We start from the raw sequence: 18,527 nt of genomic DNA on the forward strand, positions 1-18,527 counted from the left end.
CGTGCCAGGCACTGTGCTGCAGTAAGCGTCTGGTGACTGTGAGACAGCAGTGTGGGGAGGAGGTGGAATGGGCCATGCTCGTGGCCACTTGGGAGAGGACTTTGATCAGGTGGCATAGGTATGGCTTTAAGACGTTGCCATTGAAGACGTGAAGGTGGCTATGCAGGCACACCTGGGTCCAAATCCATGCCTGGGGAATCGGCTGTATAGGCAGGGCTACAGCCCACTAAACTATCCCCACCCTGTTTCAAAAACACCAGTTAATGAGCTCGATGACTATGTGAAGCCATTTTATGTGAAATTCAATGTGGATTAATTGCTTAAATATTTACCCAGTTTCTCAGGGGGGTTTACGGCACATGCCAAGTTCCATATTTCTGCTGCTACACTACAGTAGTACTTATGCTCATTAGCCTTAAGGTTAATTGGAGCTTTTCTGGAAAGGTTGCACTAAGCCTGCAGTATAGACATAGTTCCTTTATAGGGAACTGCTTGTACCTCTTGAGAAATCCTCAGGAGCAAATGAAGACACTCATTTCCTCTTTGTGGCAGCAGAAGTTCCCTGGGGAAAGTCCCGCGGTGCTGGCCCTGGGCTGTCGAACCAAGCGTATGAGATTGTTGCCTATGAGTACGTCACGAACTTCATAGTTGTATGACAGTCTAAAAACTGACTACTTTTTTTGTTCTCTTTCTCATCCCCTCATCCTACTATAGATATATATATACACACACATGCATAGACACACAGACATATATATGTATACATGCACAAATATATATATATATACACGCTGTAATGGGGAACGTGGGTGGCTGTTCTCATAGTTGTATTTTGTAAAGCTAAAACTAAGCTTTTGGTGTTAAAAATGGTGTACGGTGCCCAGAGCGACGGTTCAGCTTTGCCTCCTCTCCCTGTTTGCTCAGTAACCATAGCTACTGCACTTTCCTTAGTGGGAGCAGATTTCTCAGAGATTTCTTCTTGTAGAATTACTGATGTAATTACTTTACAAACACCAGCAGAAAGCTTCTGTAATGGAAGTCCAGTCTCTTCTAGTGGCTTCGGCCTGTTTCCTGGCCTAAATGCTCAACCCATGAACAAAACCTACCCCTGGTTTGTTCCATGCTCAGCTCTCCCTTTGCATACCTGTCATGCCTTTACTGGTTTTAGTTGGCAAGAGTATCTGACACCTGTTGCTAATCTAAAGAAAATAACCAGTAGTCCTGGCTTCCGCTGAGTATGTTGATGCTTAGCAGTAAATCTTAAAAGATTGATTATCCTGAATTGTTTTCACCAGCTATTGGATGTGCAAGTGTTAAAAAAGTACGTACCTCTTCATAAAAAGCATGCAAAGTTTTCAGGTCTCTTGCAGAAGTGGCAAGCTAGTAGGGGAGAATAAATCATCACAGGCACTGTGGTACTGATGATTTGTATTCTTGTAGCACCTATTCCTTAGTCCTGAACAGCCACAAAATAAAAGGCATTCCCTTGCCCCAAATGATGGATAATCTTGGCATAACAGAAGGAAAATAGCAGATGGATATAGATGCATGGGGGAATACAGTCAGCCTGGGTCAGGATGATGCCAGTCTTAGCTTAGCAACTGTCTAACTTCAGCTGAATTTTTGAGGCTTTATGACTTTGGATCATTTCAATGGAGAGATACGACATAAACAGGGCTGTCATTGTGCTGTCATAAAAGAAAAGGAGGAACATTTTGTAACATTTCTAATATGTAAGGAAAGGCCTTTTTTTTTTTTTTGTGATACCTATTTGCAATGTGGTTCTTGTGTGAATATCTCACTGCTGTAGTTGCCACAACCCATCACCAAACCAATGCACTGCCATGAAAGTAAAAACTAAGCAACGATGCTTTTAGCTTTTTTTTGTCTTACAGAACGCAGTTGTCAAAAATGCTCTGGCTAGGTGAGAAAGATCCCGCTTGAGACTGATCCCTTAGTGTAGGTGTCTACAGCCTTGCTATTGCTGAATACTCCCATTTCAGTGAATGTAGAGAGCATCATGTCTCTACTCTGTAAGGAGGCAAATCATTTTTAGGCTTCCTGAGCTGTGTTGATTAGGTTGTCATTGACTACAGTAGACCTTGTTGGTTAGATTTCCCACTAACTGTTGTGGAGCTTGGAGACACAGCACGGAAGTAAGCAAACACTTAACGTCTAAATTTCCAACCAGAGTCCCATCCTGTGCTGTCTCTTAAATTGTCCATGCAAACGTGTCTGCCAACTGAGATGTCCTCAGGTGTCCTGCTTGGCCAACAGATGCTGCTTTTAGGGAGTAAGTCTACCAGAAGCCCTGTGTCATATCTTGCTATACTGAGCATCTCTGATTCCCCTGGACATCTCCGATGTTACCAGACACCTGAGAATCGCACACCCCACTGAAGAAGTCTGCCGAGAGCCTGTGAACATGGTGTACGCCTTCATTCGGGTAACCTCAAGTGTTGGTATAAGAGCAGCAGCTGAAAGAATGGCTTCACAACTAGCTCTTGCCTAGCATTGGAGGAATGCTCAGCCTAGATACATGCAGAGTTAACGTCACACTAGGGACAAAGAATTCGATATGGGAGTGGGAGAAAGCCGATTTTCACTAGTTGGGCCAAGTAGGCAGAGATCCTACACAGCATGTTCTCGGTTAAATTCTTTAGGTTACCATGGGATTTACCACAATACCTTGACAATGCTGTATTCTTGTTTTGAATGCTTTGTCATGCGTGTCACATCGACCGAACGCTGTCTTTGCACTTTGTACCCGGTGACTCAGCTTTGCAGGGAGTGGGTACAGCAGGAGCTACCCATCAGGGGACAGTGGTGTGGGCATTTCTGTAGCCTGTGCTGGTGTCAGCCTGGGTGCAAACCTTCTACCCTGGCAGCAAGCAAACCCACCTGCAGGTGGGGAAGCAGGGGTCAGCTCTGCTGCCAGACTCTCTGGTCTGTGCCCTCAGGGCAGGACTCTGGTGCTGACGTCCGCTTCAGGTGGTGTAGGGCAATAGCATTGCACAGGCCGGGCGATGGCGTCCCACAGACTTTTGCTGATGCCTGGTAGGAACCTGAGGTAAACCCAAAGAAACCAAGTGATCCATCCCTGGGTCCTGCACCTTCTGCTTGCAGCCCACCAAAGTGAAGATACACCATTTTCTCTTTGTTACCCATCTCATTCAGCCTCCCACGCTCTCTGTGTTCCATTTTCACATCACTCGGTTGCATTTTGTCTTCATTTAGAGCTAGTTTTGCAGGTGAAGAGTGCTGCTGTACTGCCATACGCTATATGACTTCCGCAGCAGCGCTTACTTGAACTGAGATCTCAAGTGATTTACTCAAGGTCAGGGACGTAGCTTGCTATGGCTTTGTACAGGAGCATGGCGCAGTAAGTCCTTGATTGGAACCAGTGGATGTTAGTTTAACACAAGCAATAAGAGGTTCATTTACAAGTAGAATGGGAGTGATGCTGCTGTTATGAAAGGTAGGCAGAAGGAAGGATGTAACTTGTTGTTCCCAGCTGAAGCTGTATGTTTTTCTCTACATTGTTATATCATTTAACTTTGCTATCTGTCTCCATTCCTGGAGGAAGTAAATGCTTTCAGTAGAAGAATCCTTCGTTATTTTAGTTTACATCTCCTTTGCAAATGAATGGGAAGGGTTAGAGAATGAAGAAGCAGTATTACATCAATGCGTGAGACTGTGTTACACACAGATACCCACAGAGGACCAGAATTGTCTGTGTTATTTTGTTGCCTTGCAGAGAAGCTCTAATTGTATTATTGCCTGATTTTATTTGAGTGAAAGTAGGAATACTTTTGAACAAAGATCGCAAGGATTGATTTTGAATTTCTGGTTTTAAAAAACATTAGCTATCAAGAGATGTATTGAATTGTGTCCCTTTAGTTTTGTATATAGTGTGCAAAAATGAATGCGTTGTGGTTCCTTGCAGAACATTATGCTTAGCCTTTCTGGTGTTTTTATGCTATCTCAGCAAATCAGTGCCACAAAGTTTGAATTTTATAGGTGTAGAGTTAAAGTCATTCTACAGATATTTTTTCCTTAATACACCTGTTTTACAGAGCAAACAACTAGTGAGATATCCTTGTTCCAATATACTTCAAAAGGGTTGTGTTGTTGATTTTTTTAAAGTAAAAGATATTTTGATCCTTTGGTAGCAGCTTTGGTAGAATTTAACTCAGTGTAGCCTTCTCAGGAAAACTCAATTTCAACCACACACTCAGATTAAACTATGAAGGGTTGAAACAGTTTACTAGTCTTAAAAAGAAGTAACTATGGAAACATGCCAAATCTTTTTTTTTTTTTTAATCGGAATTATTAAGGAACAAAGTATGCAAAGCATGTCATTTTTTTCTTCCTGAGAATCAAAGTGTCCGTTTGTTTACAGGAAGGATAGAGAGTTTAGTAACTTCCCTGAAAGTATGCAAATACATTGCATGAGGAAGACCTTAAAGCTTGTGAAGCAATGAAGGCGCTCGTAGATAATGTCTTAGGAAGCAATTCTTGTAATGCTCACTTGGAGCATTAGCTCCAAGGTGTAGTGGTCTGGCTGGGTTGGAGTTAACTTAATTCATAACAGCCCACGTGGTGCTGTGTTTTGGATTTGTGGCTAAAGCGGTGTTGATAATTATACACCAATGGGCCATTGATGAGCAGTGCTTGCACAGCATCAAGGATTTGTCTTTTTCCCACTCTGTCCCCCAGCGAGTAAGCTGGGGGTGCACAAGTGGTTGGGAGGGGACACAGCCAGGACAGCTGACACAAACTGCCCAGAGGGATGTTCCACACCGTACAGCACCATGCTCGGCAAGAAAAACTGAGGTAGAGGAAGAAGAAGAAGGGACAGGGGGTGGCTTCCTACGTGGGCAGTGTTCAGAGACTGGCTGGGCATCGGTCTGCCTGTGGCAGGTGGTGGAGACTTCCTTTGGGTTCACTTGTTTTTTTCTTTTTCCTTTACCTATTAGACTGTCTTTATCTCAAGCCACAAATTGTCTCAGTTTTGTTCTTCCTATTTTCTCCCTCTGTCCCACTGGAGTAGGGGAATGAGCAAGCAGGTATGTGGGTGCTTGGCTGCTGGCCAGGGTCAACCCACCACAGTCCTTTTTGGCACCCGACGTGGGGCTCGAGGGGTTCAAGATAATGACAGATTTGATCGGAGCGTGCTAGACTGAGTTTACAGCTGTTACTTGGCAGGCTGGTACTTGCTGTTGCTGGTCCCGATGATGCCATATTTGCTCCCTTACCTCCCTTATCTGCTCCCTTACTTGCTCCCTTTCTGTACATTGAATTCTAGGGCTTGTTAATGGCTTCTTTCAGCTTTTGCTGTTTTCTGTGTTGTTTATCACTTTTTTTTTTGCCTTGCCTGGGAAACCTATGATAAAAGCACTGGCCTTGAGCCCAGTCTGGTATTTGGCCCTTGCATCACTGCCCTCCCAATCTCTGGAGAACCATTTTATGGAGACAGCAGCAGTTACACCTTCCTCTGGGAGCTGCTTTGTGGGGAGAGTGAAGAACGGCACCTTCCCCTTCTCCTTTGGGGTAGAGTTCCCAGCATTATTGCAATGACCACTCAGTTTCTTGAACATCCCTACGCAATCGGAGCTCTCGTACACACGCGGGCTGTGAACCTGATTTTGTCTTCTCGTAACGGTAGCCAGCTGGCAGGGGATGCGACACGGAGTCTGCCCTGAGGCAGCCGATTCCTGGGTGGCAAGGTGTGGGGGAGAATTTGGGCAGTGTACTGGGCAGGCTGGGATGGAGTTAACTTTCTTCATAGCGGTGCTGTGTTTTGGGTCTGTGGCTAAAACAGTGTTGATAACAATAACCTACAGCACCGGGTATTTCCAGGCAGTCTCCCATCCGAGTACTGCTCCAGGTCTGCCTTTTCCAAAGGGTTTTGATCCAAAATCAATAGAAATTCAGGCCTGTCTTTAAGCTGATTTCAGTATGTTTCAGGCCATCTTGGTAGAGCCCTGGTTAGTGGTGTTTCTCATCAGCTTCTTGTACCATCTACTAATTAAAAGATTTAACCTGAAGTATTTTCTTTTGTATTGGGACTCTGGTAGAGATAACAATACTTTATTATCAGGTCTGCAATATTACTTCTCATTGGGGTAACTGGTGCACTCAGCTAGGTCGGTAGTGCTGGAAATGGTCTTTGTGCTTTGTTTTGCAGTTTCTATTGTTCTTTTGCGGCCATGTTAACTAGTAGGTAATAATTTCATGGTTAGTTTACTACAGTTCATGCTTGGATGAAGTCCTGAAGCTGTACTGCTATAAAAAAAATCCCATGGGTAGCTGTATTTTGAATTTACTAGCCGTCTCAGACAGATATACTAACTCTGTAGGCCCAGAAGAGTAATCGGTAATCAGCGGGTGTTTTGCATCCTCAGTTAATTCACTACCTCATGCCTTGTGCAGGACTTGTTTCTGCCTTTGTTTAATGGATGTTTCCTTTGTTTAAATACTGGGTTTTGGAAAATTAGCCTACAGTCCATTTGGTGGTTATCTGTTTCATTCACTTTTGACTATGCTAACTTAGCTATCTCATCTTCCTAAACTCCTCCAATGGTTAATGGAGCAAGGGACTCTTCCAGGGCCCTATTCACTTTACGTTACCTTAGCGGGTAGTGCAGACAAATGGCACACCTGAAGAGCAAAACAGTCAGTGCTGACGCCCACACTATAAAAATGTTAGGGATTTTTTTTTTTTTTTTTTTTTTCAGAATAGTCCTAATCTGGTCCCATGAACTGAATGCCCATTGCATCTGGAGCGTATTCGGTATACTCTTGGACTTCATCTTCTGGTTTACTTGATTTAAAAAAAATAAAGTTCATGTTCTCTGAGACTGCGTGAATGAATAATGTGAACCAAAGCCCACCAGGTGGAAGGCTTAGGAACTTAGCTTTAAAAGCTCTCTTGTGATCCAGACTAAAGCACTAATATAGATGCGGGCTTAAAGCACCAAAGTCCGATTAGAGTTCTGAATCTCTTGCTATGGCAGTCTCCCTCTTTCTTCATTCCCCATAGAGCAAGTCTGTGGAGACTCGCCAGCTACTTCATTGCAGCAAAATTGGGTGCTGAGAGTTGCGCTGTGGCTTCTGTGCGACACCACTGCAGTGCAGAGCCGCCGTCCTGGCAGGACCAAGCTTTGCAAGAGTCCTTTAAACCCGCTGAGTTTGTCAGTCATTCACCAGATGGCCAAGCAGAACAAGCTTAGCCTGGTATATTAAAATGTGTCTACGTAGTGAAGATGGATCTCTTCTTGGGTAACTTTAGGTATCTTCAGTGGAGATGTCTACATGTAGGTAAGTCAGTTGTTCTCCCTTTATAAAGAAGACAAAGAAAGAGGCACTTCATCAGGCCTAGTTTAAACGTCTATGTTAGGATTAAATGATTGATGACCCAAAAGTCCAAGTTTTTCTCCACTGACCATAAGGGGACTCTGAGCAACGATTTAGAGACACCCATGCTGTAGATGTCCGAAGCTGCATAAGAAGCCCACTCCTCCTTTCTGTATCTGAGCCAGACTTCAGAGATGTACTTGAGGATTCCTCTTGAGTGTTGGGGGGGGGGGGGGGGTTGTCAGATTGAATTACTTATCTCATTTTCTGTTATTTTCAGACCCAGTGTGCTCATGATGGCTTCTTTCACAAGTTTTATTCAGTTCCCGGTGTTTTCTGCCTGGCCCAAATTGTCTCACAAAAGTATCAACCATCACAACTTTTCACCCCATGATCTGAGCTCCAATCCCGTTTAATCTCAGGACTGCACACAGAAATAGTGATCCTGGAACAATGTTTAATTCATATCTTGGTGGATGGTTGACGGCATTGATAGCCTGCAGCATATTAACATACTGAATTATCAAGGCCCTTAAAGGAATAATGAATGCTGCTTACACCGACTTTCTGCCAAAAACATTCCTTTGTAATGTAAATGAAAGAACACACCAAAGCAGTTACAAGTTAGATACATGTCCCACCACTGTGTCTGCTCAAACCGATGGTGCTGAAAAGGGCTGTTGCTTTTCTATCTTTTTAGCCTTAACATGATGCTTACACTACCACGGATGCTTTATTTTTCGCTCTGGCAGGCCCTCAGACCTGTCAAGTATTTTCCTGCTTAAGGAGAGCTATGAGTGGTGTTAGAGGGTGACAAATTTTGTAGAAATGTAATGCAAATCCTTGTTTTCATGTGGAGCAGAACAGGGAGATGATCATTGCATTCTAGAAACGGCAAACACCTGCATGAGGGTGAACTGCTTGTGTCAGGGTTTCAGCCAGCTCTGTTAAAAAACATCCAGAACATTCAATATTGTTACTCATGCATGGCTGGCAATCTTTATTTTGTTTTCATCCTGATTCCTTTGAAGAATTCATTTAATGAGCACAAACATGCATCATGGTTTTTTTTTCTCCTGCATTCCTTGCAATGTTAACATTATCTCCTGATCTTAACTTGTAGCTCCCACTACAAAGAAACACCACCACAAAGCACCGCAAGCCAGGAAATGCTGTTGCTTTAATGTTCTTAAGAAAAAACAATTGGGTTTTGTCCTTTTTAACATCAATTTCAAGAATAAAAATTGCCTCTGGTTTGTTAGCCATACATTTCTGTTGTAGGATGAGAATGGGGATTTTTTTAGGTTATGACAATGATGAAGCAAGTATACTGTTTAGTTGCTCTTATCTTCTTGGTAAGGGTCCTCCTGTCCTCTCAGTAAGGCACATTTACTGAGCAAGGAAGCTGCTCCTTGCTTCCCATCCCTGGCCTGGATCAATCCTTTTCTTTTTTGGCTGTCCTCAGCTCTGCCTGCTGAGTCTGGATTTGGCTGTGCTCTTTTGCCTGTGTCCTGGTTTGTGGTTTGCTTTGTAATGACCTTTGTTTGACAGTGTATTTTAACAGCTTTATGCACTGTTAATTCTGATTTTATCTGTAATTATGGTGACAATGTGGGGTTTTTTTAGTTTTGCTTTTAGTGTTTTTTAGCAACACCATTGATTAACATGTGTAATTTGCCCTCACTTGTTCATCCCCAAATCCTGAAATTTCCCAGTTCACCTAGTTGGGTTTGTTTTTTGGTTTTTTTTTTTTTTGACAAATTGACTCCTCCCAAATCCGGCTGCAAGCAAACTCCTGGATATGATGTACTGATGGAGGACAAAGCACTCATTGTATTTTAGCACATTACCACCAATATTTTGCTGGCCCACTTTGCCACGTGCAAAAGGACAGTGATGTGCTTATTCACTTGTCTCTTTATTCAGGACAGAAGTGAGCCCATTTGGATGCCACTGGTTCATTCAGCCTGGTCAAACACCGATGTGAAAGAATAGAGATGTCTTTCCTGAGCACATCAAAGGCTGCCTGCACTCCAGCTGCCAGGTGGCTTCACGCTGTAACACGGCGTATTACAAAATGAAACAGGCTAATTTTGGAATATTGCACATGCTCACTGTGTTCAGATAATTTTGGTCACTGCATCAGATTCCTAAAGTGAACATTTGTTACCATCATTTGTTAATGCATAACTCAGATTCTACATCTCAGAAAAAGATCTTCCCTACGCCTTGTTAGCTCTCCAGTGTCACTAGAAGCAGAATTTCATCTCTGTAAACTTACCATCTCGCATGCTCTATTGAGATGGCAAGTACACTTAATGTATTGGTGGCACCGCAGAGATAAAGGGGGAGAGAGGCTTTTACAGGCTCTGTTAGTAAACAGGTTTTCTTCAGAACAAAAGAACACAATAGCATTGTGATGAGGCTGTCCTGTGGTGATCTAAGGAAGTGTGTGATAGGGAATATTACAGGGGCAAGAAGTAAGATTAAAAAAATCACTCCTTTCACTCCAGAGTCTGTGTGCACCGACTGCTTACGGTCTCCTCTGAAGCTCACATATGTGAAAGATGACATGATTCAGTCCCATCTCAAATCAGGTTCGTGTCACGAACTGTGGGCCATTTCTTACTCCTCATCACTCCAAAGTAGTTGAATTCTTCAACTGTGCAGCCTTCTCCCTCCAGCCTGCCCACCCTGAAGTCACTCAGAAGTTGGCAGGCATGGGGAAGGGTCACTCTGAGGTGCCATCAAAGGGTAACAGGCAGGGCTGATGCAGAAGACAACTCTGCCCCAGTGCGGCTGGGGAGCTGGACCTGTGTTTTAATGCTGTGCTGAACAGTTTAACTAAGCGAACTAGCCCAAATAGTTGTAAAAATCGCTGGACCTGTGATAAGTAAATCAAAGCCAGTATTGTTGGTGGTTTCTGTTTCTGGTTGCATTTGTTTGCTTGCTTTTATATCTCAGTCTATGCGTGTTTGCCTTAATCACAAGCTAAAAGCCCTCTGGAACGTGAGTGACCTAATTAAAAATGGCTTCCCTGATGAACTTCTTCCCCAGTTTATGTATTTAGATAGATTTTCTACAGGTGACATACAAAGCATGATATGGAAAAGGATGAAAAGTAGGTGGTGGCAGAGTCACCGCCTGCAATTGTCCCACGTGTTATTTGGCCTTGTACCAGCCTCTGATTGGAACTAACTGCTGAGGGGTTTGTCAGAGATCAATGATTTTAGGCATTTTCACATTATCCTTGATGAAATGTATGAAACCCACAATTGTCCAGCCAAAAGCAACCTACGGAACTGCACAAATGCATATAATTTAACATGGACTTTTTTTAATGGTAGGGATCCTATGAGTCCCATGAGTAACATCAGTCTTGACATCAATTAGATCTTTGAAATAGCTATGCTGTACCATCCCGACTATGTAAATTCACACAGTCGCATGCAAAAACTTATTTAAGAAAGGACAAGCAGAGTCTGTGGTCTTGATATAATGGTTTACTGGCAGTATCTTTTACAGGGACAGCATGAGCTCCTAGTCTAGTCAAATTGAAGTATTACTGCTTGTGCAGTTCTCTTCCAGCTGGCAGAGGTGGGCCAAATTTGCGATGGCTGTGTGTTGGTACTGCTGGGCTGCACTCCCAGGGGATGCCCCAGCTTTACGTCACCTTTAATTCAGGCCCTTTAACACAAGCAGAGCAGAACAGGATTCATTATTGTCTCCTCGTTATAGATGGGGAAGGGGCTCTGCACAACTTCTGCTGTGTTTAGGTGAGGAAATAAAGCACCGTATAATGACATCAGGGTTGTATGATGCTATGATTTCCTTATACCCTTTCATACTTCTCTGTTGGTCATGGAGCCAGAGACTGGCTATTCATTCAAAGACCAAGGAGGAGGCAATTTTCTTATTAGTCTCCTTATCTTTGTGATCTTATACATAAGAAATTCAATAGGATGTGGCAGGAAGCTTAAAGCCCTGTCTCTTCCTAAGGAGATTTGAACTCTGAGTTCTACATACCTGGCAACAGATAGTCTGAAACAAGGGTCTTCTCAGTCTCTCACTGGCAGTGTATTACGTGGTATGACCTGATTACAGATATTCCTCATGCCAGGGAAAGGGCCGCTCACCACCAGTTTGGTTGGGATCCCTCTCCTGTTCCTGTGGGAAGCTGGGTATTCTGTTCAAAACTCAATAGCTTCAGAAAACCTCAGGAGTGTGGGACTGCATCAGGTCATGTAATTTTTGCAATTTGAAAGTCTGATGTCTAAACCTGAGTTTGGCTAGACCTTGGCTTCCTTTATAATCCATAGATACAAACAGCTTTTCAGTGATTTAGCTTACATATTTAAAATGCCTGTCTTTAGGATGATATGGATCATCCTCTGGAGATGCCCATTTTTCTCCATTGATTACACAAGGAGTGTTGTGTAATTATCTCAGGCCTAAGCATCTACACGTTAAATGCCTCAGGGCATATAAATCCCCCAAATAAGAAGCCTGCTCAGGCTCAAGAAGTATGTCAGTCTGTGTCTCTGGTTAATGTCCCAGAGAACACAACCACACAGTTTTGGGGGGTTTGGGCCTACTCTGAGTACATTGATAAGTCAGGTCCTACATCTGGCACAGGTAGAAAGTGCCTGGGCTAGGAATTCTGGAAGGCAAGACAGGAGATACTGTGTGCTGTCAGATCAGAAATGTCCATTTACACATCCAATGGCAAAGACAGTCTGTAGTACACCTTCCCAACAGAAATATGGGTGCTCAGGGAGATTAGGGGCAGGATCGAGTATGTAATAAAACACCTAAATATAGTTGTTTACACATAGATGTATGCCTACAAGCTAACTAGGGGTGTAAGCGCCCATTAGATAACTGGAGCTCTGGTCAATACAGTCCACGCAGCTCTCAAAGTGATTCAGCCAACCAACCAGTCACATATAGGCGTAGTTGGCCTACGCCTGTATGCCATAAGCATACACCTAGTAGGTGTATCGTTCCCTTTGAGATGTCCTAGAGTAGCCAAGACGACTGCACGGGGCTGGCAGCTATACCGAGGACATACTGAGCCTACAGAGCACCAGTGCCCTTCTGCAGCAGAAGAGGTATACACTAAGGGATCTCCAAGGGCACTTAGACGCCTACATTTGGGCTTCTGAATCACATTCTCGGTTTGTCTTTCAGGAAGAAGAACCTCTTTCTAGGTTCCACTGCCAAAATTACTAGCTTGCCTGGTGCGGTCCAGGAGCCCTTCAGCAGAACTTAATGGTGTCACCTAACCCTGCGTGAATTTCTGGCAAGTAAATGTCATTTCTTATCAGCGGTGTCAGGCAGCTGACCTGCTGATGCACCATAGTCAAGCCCTGCTGCAGGAAAGCTGAGCGTGCTAACCCAAGCAGGTGGTTTCAGTCCATCGCAAGGGTGATGTAGGACCCTAGCTGTAAATCAGGGGTTGCTGCACAGCAGCTCGTTTAGGCCATGTTGCCTCTTACAGTTGGATTAAGCAGCTCTCAAGCAGCTGGCTGCACTCTTGTGCCGTGTTTGAAAGGCCAGTCTGGGAAGAAGCTGAGCAGAATCTTAGAGGCTTAAGGACTAGACTGAGACTACTTCTCTGGCCACCTAGACAGACCATCTTAAGGTAATACACTCTTTTATTAATTTGTTCTGTGCTTACCTTGGCTGTGACCTTTCACAGAGCCCTAGTACAAGACAGTCCAATAAACAGGGCTTTAGTTAAGGTCTTCAGGGTTGTAATCATAACCCAGCAAAAAATGGAAGAACTTCCACTTGCTTTCGTGAGCTTAATACGCTGATCTGTAATGTCTAGCATGATCTATGTGAAGCCTTTTCTTTTCTGCAGATTAATTTCAGATTTCAATAGAAACAAATTTACGCAAATATACAACCTGACTTCTGAGTTTCCAGTTAGTTAATCATTTCCAGTGACATTCACTAGAGGAAAATTATGGAGAACTTTATAAATTAGGTTCACCTCCTATAGATACTACATCAGGCTTGGCATTTAGCAATCTGAGGCATTACTGAACTAAAGAAGAGAACTAAAATTCACCATAGTCAGATATTCATTGAGAATGCCCGGTTCCTTTCAAAAATAAGCCAACATAATGTGGTAACAAAGCACATTAAAATACCAGTCAGCTACGGCTATGGCATACAAAACATTGTCATTCCTGTCTGGCTTTGGACACTTGCCCAAATACATGTTGGTGTCCAAATATATTCGGAGCCTTGTCTGAATGTATGTTAATAACACTGTAACTCCCAGATATTTCTGTTGTATTGCTGCCTTTCTGCATTTCTAAAATCTACTTTTGTATGTCTAAGTATCTGATATGAATCATTTTACATTACCTCGACTAAATTTCATTTTACCAATGTTATTTATTTTGCCATCTTCTGCCATTTATCAAAGTGGTTTTGTAGTCTACTCATATCCTCTAAGGATGCATAATCCCTCCCAGCTTTATATCACCTTAATATTGGGTCGGTAAGACTCTCCAGAGTTGTTAATGGACCTCTCTGGTATCCTGTTCAAAACATCCTCCCAAGATAATGATGAAGTATTACAATTACCTCATATTTAATTTTTAATAAAAATTTACAATTATCACACTGATATACATGCAGCATTAGCTTCCAGAAAGTGATGTGGTTTCTATTTTGAAGTCCTTATAAAACCATGTCCTCACGAAAGAAAAAAAAAATATTTTCAACTAATCCATGCTGTTTAAAAGGTATATACATGTATATAACTAGAAGTCAAATGCTTATTTCTTTTTATAAGCTTTATGAAAGTCTGTATTTGATGTGTGGAGGTTTGCAGTTCCCTACGTCTTCTATTGTTCTTCAAAAATGGGTAGGGTAAGAACGCCTCTCGCCTGTGTTATGGGTAAGTCAGACTATTTCATAGAAACAGGTCCTGCTGGTTTTAGCACTTAGTCATCTTCTGTTGTACTGGAATACTGCGGTGAACTCAAGTGCCAAAAATTTACTACCTTCTCAAAAATGACTACCAGTTATGACTGTGAGATAACTGAAATTAATTCTTTAATTTTTTTCATTAAGGTATGTCTTGTGGGGATCTGTTCAAGCTCTCAAATACCACCCTAAGAAGCTATATAAGGTGCTAGAGCCTCTTCATGAACCCTGACCGCCTCCAGTTCACAACCAGAACCAGCAATACGCTGCAACAGTGAAAGAAAACATTGTTCACAGGAAAAATCCACACACCTGGCAAGGTGCGGATCTGCCCCACCACATCCAAAGCTTAGAGTATTCTGATCTCAAAAGGTCCAACCCGTGTCCTTCTGGGCAGCTAAGAGACGGTTGCGAGTAACTGATGACAAAAATAGCAGATGAGTCTTTCAGGGGAGGAACTCTGTTCCTTGTTCAGCTGCACAGCAGTGCAGCCAGTTCTCAGTAGGCACAAAGTGGATGCCCCATCGCTGTCTAACTAGCGATTCTTGCTGGATGTTGATCTACGCAAGAGCTGTTTAATCTTCCTTTCCTGAGCAAACTCACTTAGAAACTAGCCACTGCCCAATGGCAAGCTAAAGGATGAAAACCAATTGCGTGAGAGCTGACTCCAGCTAAAACTGGTATTATTTGTCAGGGTACCTGAAACATTTTGAAGGCTTGCGTCGTTGATGCCACTGCCCTTTTTTAAACTGCCGTACCAACAATCAGTCAATTTAGTTTCTAATCTGAGAGTTCTTTTAGCCTACCTGCTGGTAGTAAACTCCTTTATAGCAGTGAATAACGCCTTACAATGGTTCTGGTTGGCTAGGAAAACCCGCACCACCCTGGCAATCCACCACCAGTGAATTAGGCTCCCGCCAGCCTCATTTCTGTCACTTCGTGCGAGCACTGTGCTATACCTAGTCCAAAAATACAACCCAGTACTTCAGGGAACTCCATCACATCACCTCAGCAGCAGAGACTGCTGTAAGTCAGTCAGAGCAGACTTCTGCTCTTGGCACTGGCTTCCCACAGCAATACCAAGTCAATTAATTTGACTCCCAGTTCTTGTCAGTGGTCTGAGATCCAGATCCTTTAAAAATCCTCCTAAAGCTCTGTGATGACATTTGGCTGACAGCTTTGCCCTTCAGGTAGAGCTGAGCTTTCTATAATAAGGTGCAGTTATTTGCACAAGAGACAGAGATTTCTTGCAGGAAGATCTTTAGTTTGTGGGATTAATTGCCATGCGAACTAAATAACATCAAAATCTTCACCTGATTTTTGATGCATGCACAAGGCATGCTTTTGAGGCTCTGCTGTCTCTAGTATAAACGCAGTCGATGTGAAGGAGTATTGACAAAAGCTGTAGCAGGGGAGGGGAAGCAGGGCTGGTCTATACTGGGACCAGTTGATGTTGGTCAATGGAAGTAGGTAGTCAGCAGGCAGTCAAGTCAAATGGGTTCCAGACATCAGAATTTCTTAAGTCAGTTCCTTCAATCTGTGCCAACAGCGTGGGAGGAGGTATTGTGGAAGCAGGAAACAAATCTGCTTTTCGTCCAGATAAGGCCAAAAAAGAAGGAACTCTCCAAAAATGTGAGACATAAGCATGAGTTTTATCAAGGACCGTGTTCCCCCAACTGCAGCTCTAGCATCCAGCCTTACTGCTTGCCCTCTTATAACCTTTCTTGTGCCTTCTTGATGGGAGTTTTTTATTCCATATTAAAACACTGTCCACTGGCAAGAATGAGGCTGAACCCCCCTGTATACTACGTGCATTCCTGGATATCACATTTCAAAAAAGTTCCAGTAGAGCTTGAAAACCTACAGGAAAAAGTCACAAGGATGATGAGAGGAACGCAATGGCTTTCATGCTAGGTAAGGCTGTATAGGGTAGGCCCTTGCATCTTGGAAGAAAAACAATAGGTATTGAAGTGACAGAGGTCTATAAAACTGTGAATAGCATGGAGGCAAATAGGGAACAATCATACTCTGCTTCTCATTAAAAAAGAACTAAAAAGAACTAACCAGCATCAAATGAAATTATAATATTTTGTATTCTAAAAGATATACTAGAGAACATGTATTTAAACTATGTAATGTCGTTTCACTATGTATCAGAGGTCAAAAGTGTATGTAAATGGTATAGGAACAGGTCCATTGATGGCTATTAAAATGAAGACTCAGATGCAACCTTTTGCACTGGAGGTTTCTAAAGCTTTGATTTTTCATAAGCTGGGAAGAAATGTCAGGGTAAAGACTGGTAAATAAATGTCCCATTTCTTAAATCGTTCGGTAAGGTAAATGACCATTTCCAACACTGGAAGAATGGGCAAGAATGACCAATTTGTGTATGATCATCCTGTTGTCCCAACCATTATTGTGGAATGGGGACCCCCACTCCAGTACTGGGGCTAAAATAGAGGCGGGGGGTGTTGGGCTGAATGGTGGGGTGGGTGTCTTGGCTGGGACCGCCAGGTTTGATCTTGGACTGAGCGGGAATAGCTGGGTCCTGAGTAGGGCAGCGGCTGGCATGATGGTGACTAAAGGGTGTTGGAAAGGCTGAACGAGCTTCGTTGATCTCCATGAGGAGCAGAGGAGGAGGAGAAGTGTCTTGGCCAAGGCAGGAGATGGTGGGGGGAGGCAGAGGCATGGGCACCTGAGGCAGACCGAGCCGTAGGACAGGCTCGTAGCTCAGCCACGCAGCTGTGGCTGCACCCAGGTGAGATCTAACTGCAGATACAGTTACAATTTTGGGCCTGAAACAAGGCCCGACAGCCAGGGTATTCCCGGTAACTTCCCTTGGTCCTTGGTGCCGGTGCGTGCAGCTCGCACACTTCAAATGAACCTGAAGGAGGGTCATGCGTGGGAGTGATACCAATGCATCTAAGCGTGATGCTGTGGCAACCTGAGTTACAATCATCTTTCGGTTTATAGACAGCGGACTGGGAAACAAGAATATATACAGATGATATCACCTCTACACTGATGATCCTGACATCCAGTTAAAATGTTGGTACCTACGCTTGAAGAGGACCCTAGAACACTGAAGCAGCAGCAGCAGAAAAAAAAGGCACAAAAACGTGTGAGGGAACGGGAAAGGTAATTTACGGCGAGAGGCTGAAGAGGCTCGACTTGTTTGGTTTACCAAGGAGAGGACTGAGATGACTTGATGATAGTGCCTATCTTTAGGAGCAGTCACTATACCAGACACCACAGAACTGTCTTTGGGGAAAAAAGGCAGAAATTCATGAGTGTGAACTGAAGCCTGACAACTCTGGTTAGAAATGAGGAACACGTTTTTAATCACGAGGGGGAGAGCAGCCACTGGAACAACGTGCTAAGCCTTCAGCTCATCAGGTCTTTGCTCCAGGCAGTGTTTCTGTCCAAAAGGCCAGCTCTAGCCAAACACAAAATACCCTGCCACCGCCCCTGCCAAATCTGTCCTTGAATGTCACGTCGGATTTATCCCCAAACTCTCCGGGGTTTTAGGAAGAGCTGAAACCGTCTGGTTACCACCCTATTCCCCCCTCCGCTCCCGTCTCCTCCGGCACCTGTATATTCCCCGAGGCCCACCTCGCCGCAACCCTTCCACGTCTAGCGGACAACCCGCGCTTGCCCACGGCCGGTAACGCGCCTGCTTCTGTCACCGAACCAGCATCTCCTTCGCGCTGCTCTGGGGCAGTCCCCACTCCTCGCGAGCGACATCCGCACCGCGACCCTTTAGGGCTTTTTTTCCCCCCTTTTAGGGCTTTCCCCCCCCCCCCCCTTTTAGGGCTTTTTTTTCCCCCCTTTTAGGGCTTTTTCCCCCCATTTAGGGCTTTCCCCCCCCCCCTTTTAGGGCTTTTTTCCCCCCCTTTTAGGGCTTTCCCCCCCCTTTTAGGGCTTTTTTCCCCCCCTTTTAGGGCTTTTTTTCCCCCCTTTTAGGGCTTCCCCACGCCCTTTTAGGGCTTCCCCCCCCCCCCTTTAGGGCTTTTTCCCCCCTTTTAGGGCTTTTTTCCCCCCCTTTTAGGGCTTCCCCACCCCCTTTTAGGGCTTTTTCGCCCCCCTTTTAGGGCTTTTCCCCCCCCCTTTTAGGGCTTTTTTCCCCCCCTTTTAGGGCTTTTTTCCCCCCTTTTAGGGCTTTTTTCCCCGTACCCCTTTAGGGGACACGGGGCTCTCCTCCAAGAGGAGACACCCCCCCCCCG

General features: G+C 44.1%; 1 long non-coding RNA gene across 3 annotated transcripts in view; it reads left to right on the forward strand.

Annotated features, from left to right (window-relative positions):
• LOC128139419 (uncharacterized) overlaps window positions 1-16,748 on the forward strand; it is a 73,836-nt gene extending 57,088 nt beyond the window's left edge. Inside the window, exons 4-5 of one of the 3 annotated variants that reach the window (XR_008234374.1) lie at window positions 12,884-13,003; window positions 14,452-16,742. This is a non-coding gene — a long non-coding RNA (uncharacterized LOC128139419). Of the gene's footprint in view, window positions 1-12,883; window positions 13,004-14,451 lie in introns of all 3 variants that reach the window. The other 2 variants (XR_008234377.1, XR_008234375.1) reach the window with 2 other exon arrangements.
• The last annotated feature ends 1,779 nt before the right edge of the window (window positions 16,749-18,527 follow it).

Source organism: Harpia harpyja, chromosome 3 (genome assembly GCF_026419915.1).
Source record: "Harpia harpyja isolate bHarHar1 chromosome 3, bHarHar1 primary haplotype, whole genome shotgun sequence".
NCBI classification, from domain to species: Eukaryota; Metazoa; Chordata; class Aves; order Accipitriformes; family Accipitridae; genus Harpia; species Harpia harpyja.